The sequence below is a fragment of the Falco rusticolus genome, chromosome 4, assembly GCF_015220075.1.
Source record: "Falco rusticolus isolate bFalRus1 chromosome 4, bFalRus1.pri, whole genome shotgun sequence".
Lineage (NCBI taxonomy): Eukaryota > Metazoa > Chordata > Aves > Falconiformes > Falconidae > Falco > Falco rusticolus.
The window spans coordinates 78,273,687-78,280,046 of NC_051190.1; the positions used below are offsets into that span (position 1 = coordinate 78,273,687).

The 6,360-nt window shown below is 40.5% G+C and overlaps 1 non-coding gene across 1 annotated transcript; it reads left to right on the plus strand.

Moving 5' to 3' along the window:
- Positions 1 to 336: 336 nt before the first annotated feature.
- On the plus strand, positions 337 to 498 carry LOC119147911. The gene has a single exon (XR_005104224.1). It is a non-coding gene; the product is annotated as a U1 spliceosomal RNA (small nuclear RNA).
- Positions 499 to 6,360: the final 5,862 nt, after the last annotated feature.

Below are 6,360 nucleotides of genomic sequence, written 5' to 3' on the forward strand. Positions count from 1 at the left end.
TTATCAGGTTCAAGCTTTCATATATATACTGTGACATATTATTTTAAAGAACATCAGTGAAAACTGCACTGTTTCCTTCTGATGGTTTGGTATCTTCTTGCTTTTTGATGCATGGAAAACAGTTGCATTCCCGGGTGCAACTGGGCTATCAATGCTGTGGTAAGTTATCAAAAAAGTCCCTAAATCTCTCACGTAATCTGAAGTGGTTGCCCAAATACAGAAGTTGGGATGGGTCCCAAAATCAGTACTCCAGACCACAAAATCTGACCACAAAATCTGAAGAGTACCCACACTGGGTTAAACAAAAGATGCATCCATCCCAATATCCTTTTTTCAATACTTACCCAGCAGGGAAGGAGGACAGCCTGATCAGGAAGGTGGTTTTCCCAGGGTGAGGCTCATCCCTTGCATTCTTAGAGCGTTCTTTAATTTTCACAAATGCAGGAAATTCAGATGCACTATTTGTGATTAACTGGGCTGTGTTCACTCTCTTCCTCTAAAAGACCAATACTAAAAATAAATTGAAGGCAAAAAAGGGCAGGCTGGTACCTACCCACCAGTGGAAGGTGCTAAAGCTCCATAAGAAGTCACTGTGGAACCTCAGCTCCTGGTGCATCCTCCAAGTCACTCCTCAGTTCCCTCTCTGCATCTGAGACCAGTCTGAGGAACACAGGAATGAGCAGCACATGGTAAAAGCTGGGCAATTGCTCATATCAGCTGAGGAAGAATTAATCCATGGTTTCAGGCTTCCATCATCTTTTTTTTCTCCTGGTGGCAGGTCTTTCAAGAGCTGCAAGTGCTATAGGCTCCCTGGATGGTGCTTGGACCACAGGCACCCTTCTGAGAAGGTAGCATACCCTGAGTTCCTCTCCAAAAAAGTGTAGTGGACAACACGTCACTTTTAGAAAGACATGAAAAGAGTTTGAGCAGTTAGAAGAAGCTGATGGTGCAAAATTGGGTATCCTGCCTCCAGCTTGTAAGGAAGGGCAGCTTCTCTCTCTGGGGTAACACCTAGACCCCTCAGATGTCTTACATAAAATCATTATTTTGAGCATAAATAAATTAGTCTAAACAGGTTTGTCTTTTCAAATCAGTAAAATTATCAATAAATGTATGCTACTGTAACTAATGTAGAACAAATCTAAATAACATAACGAAAAGGCATTTTGTGGAAAATAAAGCCCAATCCCCAAAACACAGAAGCAGATAGCAAAGAGCTCACAAATGGAGACAACTGGTAGTAACACTTCTGAACATTTCTTCTCCTCCTAAACTTAAATCTCAAGGACTTCCTGAGCAGGAAGCTGTTGATAAATTTTTTCTTCCCTTTGAGTGTGGAGCATGGCTGGTTGCTAATGAACCCAAGAAATATTTTTAGCATCCACAGCGTTCCAGAGAAGGAGCTCCACAACTCACGCCTGTGCTGTGTACCTCCTCATGAACCTTCCTTCTGCTGGCTACCCCATAATGCCTCCTGCTTCTTGTACTGGGAGACGTGGTGAAGAACAAGTCCACATCCACCTCTCCACAGAAGACCATTATCATCTGCCTTTTGGTTAGCTCTTACTTATAGCCTGAAAAATTACCAGATGTCTGCCTGCCACCCACCTGGAGTTCCCCAAGCACCACATGTGCTCCATGGCTTCACACCAGATGTCAAAGGCTCTGTATATGTGTCTGTTTTACATATAAATAAGGGGGAGTATGAGGTACAAAGACAAAATATATGGAGAGCTTCAAGCAGACAAGCTGTTCAGTGAGCAGGCAAATACATTAATTTGGTTTCTTTAGGTTCTATCCTATTTTAGTTGTCCACAGCCATATCTTGTGGCCTTCTCTCCAATAGAGAGCAGTAGTTTCAGCCCCATTGTTACAAAAGGCACTCTGTTTTCCTGAAACTTGAGAAAATCTTTTAGAGGTCAATACTTTTACCAGATTTGGTTGGAATCGTGACTGTTGTGTTGAAAGTTGTTCATAGTGGGGCTGAAGGACTGATGAAGAAGCACACAGACCTCATGATGCCATAAGCCTTATTTCCTAGGAAGCTGAGCTAAAGCCTGCATTGAACTTATAAATTATTACTCATTCCAAATAACATTTTTCACATGATCTATTCTTTTATGAGCAGAAAGGAATATTAAGCATGTAAATCCTTCATTCATTGACAAGATAACAGTCCTGCTAACATAAAAGCATTTTTATTTTACATATGAAAAGTAGGTCTTTTAACCAATTTAATAAGAAAGCATTTATCTTCTTTTTTCCTATTGTTTTAGTGATTTGAAAGCCGAGAGATTCTGAATTAATTAGAGAATGAGTTAGTTAATAAATTAATTATCCTGTATATTATTTTACTTCGAAATATCAATGCTGATCCAAAACTGCCAAAGAGAATGAAATTCTATAGATAAAATGTCAATATGGAGGGAATAAAATAATCAAAGCAAAAGACTGATTGTTTAGTAGTGATAGAGGTGGAGGAAGGGGGAGAAAAGACCTGCCTGACCCCAAATTTAAATCCTCTTTGAATGAAACTGGCTCCACCCTTGATGAAGCAACCTTATGCTACGTACTGGAACATTTGGCACATTGTAGATTATCACAACAGTGTAACACCACTCTGCATTCCCATTTCCAAATACAATTTGATGGCTTCAGTCCAAAATTGGATTAATGCCTTTGTGCATCTTCTTTATTGTGCAGATACTCTCAACATATTTGCCATGAGTTCTCATATCCTTCTTATTATTTCAGACATGGTGGAGCAGCTCAGGTGCTTTTCGACCAGCATGGAAGCTGTCCATTTTTCTTGTCCCATGGCATCATTTCTGTTGAGCAGCTCCTGAGCTTGGCTGTGATATATGATATTGAAAGATTTATTTGATAGTGGTGTTTTTCCCTCTTTGCTCTAAAATGTTGAACAGTGATTGCAGTTAGTTGAGACACGCTGATGACATTGACAACTTAGATACTGTGTGCAGCTCATCACTGAGAGGAAGAAACTGCAACATGTTTCAGGAATAGCAAATGTAGCTTTCAAGATCAGTTAACTTCGCTCACCAAGACAGATTGTTTAAGTGGAAAAATCCTTTGAACATATTTTGGGCTTCTATTGTATATTTTATAATGTCCTACCACAGCACATAACAAAATGTGCAGTATACCTAACATGGCAACTGCTGAAGATTTCAAGTTTTCTCTTTTTTTCTCCATTTTTTGCCTACTCTATTAAAGTAAAAAACTTTCCAGTGAGAATATCCACCGTATCCTGCTTGTATGAATGATCAGGAGGATGGTCCATGTCAGCACTTTAGAGTAATGTATAAAAACATCCCTAGTGACAGTGTCACAGGTAAGGTTATTTTACAAGACACGTCCTTCTTAGATCAAACCCAGGGATTCTGACAGAGTGATGTAAAATATGAATGAACTGGGAAGCACTACTTCCAACTAAAACCAAATGGAATATATGATGGATAAAGGTTTCAGAACTAACAGGATCAAATCCTCACCATTCCTGCTCACTCTGTTTTAAATATAATTCTGAGCTTGCTTCTCTTTCCAGAAACCTGAAAATCCTATTTTACAGCCCTAAGGGCAAATTGGCCATGCATTGGAGAATTCAGTGAAAATGGTAATTTCTAATTCTCTTATTTTGAAAACTGGAGATGCAGTCACTGCCCGGTGTTTGAATGCCATAGGTAACATGATCTTGATTAAAAGAACCCAATACAATGCCTAAATACACACGTGTAACTGTACCCATATAAGATTTAATTATGGTAAAATACCTGCACATCGACAATGTCTGTATTACTGGGCTTGGGAGGCCGACAGATTCCTGAGCCCAGGTACATAATTTAGCCACGTACCAACTGTGTCTCACAGCAGAACTTAGGTACTCACCACCAGGATGTGGGAAAGGAATCACAGAATGAAGAAAATAGGTGCTTGTTGTGGGGAGCTGGCGGCAGTCCTGTGGCATGTCACAGCATGCATCAGAAGGTGACTCAGGACGCAAACTCTGGGCTCCTGCAGAAGGCAGTTCATCCTTACTGTTATAGGACAAATCCCACTCTGGATTGTCACCTAAGCAAAAATAGTTCCAAATGCTCAGCTGCAAAACACAGCCGCTCAGAAGAGGATGAGAAAAGAGCAGGAAATTTGTATAATAGATCTTGAAGAAACCAGAAAAGTACTATTGCTTTGTGCAATTATAATTATAATAGCTCCTTTCTGGAAAGGAAGAAAAAAAATCATATATTTGTTATTTTTATATTACCCTACTGCTATATTATGTTATATTCGGACCATCTACAACCTGAATGGAATTACTATGTACTAGACCGTGATGCACTATTCAAATCATGTTTCTCCCTTGTGAATAGAAAGAAATAGTCACCATAACTGTTTCTCTCCCTTGATTGTACCAGCAGCCCTGGACAAGCAATAGTTCTTTTCTCCTGCCAATATACCACAGCAGCCCTGATCACCAGTGGCACATTTGCGTGGCCTAAGTCACGAAAGTGCAAAAATACTCACTGTCTCCCCCTCCTCCTTCTGCTCAGGTACAACACTATCTTTTTTGAGCTTTTCTCAGGTCCACCATTCATACATCATCTTTCTGTTTATCCCAAACAAAACCAGCTTAATTTAAGAAGAGTTTCTTGTTTCTGGAAATGTTAAAAACACTGATACTCTGCTGATGTGCTGATGTGAGTATTAAGCCAAAATCAAGCAGCAGATCTTTACCACCTCAGCAACCACAGCATTGGTTCCGCCCTGGCCTTGCAACAAACAGGTCCTTCAGTTAGACCATGGCAATGGTGACAGGAAGGCGTCCAGGTTGAAAACAGCATGTTCTTCACTCAGCAGTCACCATGCGTACTGGGACACGTGGGACAATGGTTGAAAGTGAGCAGCAAGAAAAGAGGGAGCTAGAGACACGTTCCCCAGACTAACTCCACCTGTGTCACTGATCATGCTGCTTACAACCAAGTGCATCTCTCTCCACCAGAGAAGAACTTAGGTTGGGAGGTACCTCTGGAGGTCATCCTGTCCAGCCCTTCTCAGTGCTAGGATAACTTTAAAGTTAGAGCATGGCACAGCACTAACATGCTCTGCACTTCTTAGCCACAGATAGACTGAGAGTACACACTCTTGTGCTTCCCAAGTTGTTATTTAAATATTGTTACGTGGAAAGGGATCATCTTCTACGGCAAAGATTCCGTCCAACAGGCTGGGACACTGTAGTTTCTGATTGTGGAATCAGTCTAAGTTGAAGCACCTCTCAAAACTTTTCTCCAAGTCCCAAACTCTCCTGTTTCCTCCAAGCATCACCTCCTGCATGCAAGCCTGAGCTGCAGTTCTGCCTTTAGCTTTTAACCTGTCTTTCTCTACTAGTTTCCTCCTCTTCACCAATGCCTTTCAGATTCTCGAAGGGTGGGATCTCCTCCTCCATTATGAGACCAATCTAGTGCAAGTACAGGTCCTCAGGACTGGCCATGTGACTGAGGGCAATTTGAAGAAATGATTTCATCCATAGGTGTTTTTTGACATTTTGGTGACCCCTTACCAGCATCTTCCCAAAGAAGCCAACAAAACTTCTTTCAGAGTCTTCTAGGACACGCAAGATACTGTCTGCATACAGGGCTGCATGTAGCTGCTTCATGAGGATCTTCATGCTTTAATTCTGTTGCCAACTCCTCAGGCACAGATGTCACATCTTCCACAGGTCTTGGGAGCACGGAATTTGTTGAAGATCCTCAGAGAACAAAAGACCTAGAATTGCTGGCAGTATCACAGCCTCTGTTCTCCATGCACAGCTATGGCAAAAAAAATTCCAGACTCATCTGTGTTTAAGAGAAAGCACGAGATAATTTTATGCATGTTTTGACATCAAGAGGATTAAAATGGTGCTTATGCATGCTCTGGACTAGAGATGCTCGCTTAGTCACTGCTTTACTTCTATGAAAAGTCACACCAAAACGATTTATTCTCTAATAAAGGTATAGAAGAGAAAAAAAGCCTGTAAAGTAGAAATAATGATGACAGTTATGGCAAAATTAGTCCTTAGCTAATATTTTTATTGTTATTTTGAAGAGAAAAGGCTTTTGTTCACCTGACGTTTGTTGTCCATGTTGTACATTTGACCATATGTGTAGAGCTTGACTGTACGTTAATGAAAGAACTGTTAGTCAAATCATAGTCTGCCAGAGACAAATTTTGGCTTTCAAAAGTTAGTATAAAAAATACAGTATACACTTTGACTCAGAAGCAAATGCTGTGATGCTCCATCTTTCTTAGGCAAAATATCAAGGGAAAAGTATAAGAAGTGGAGAAAATTACGAATGTTTAATG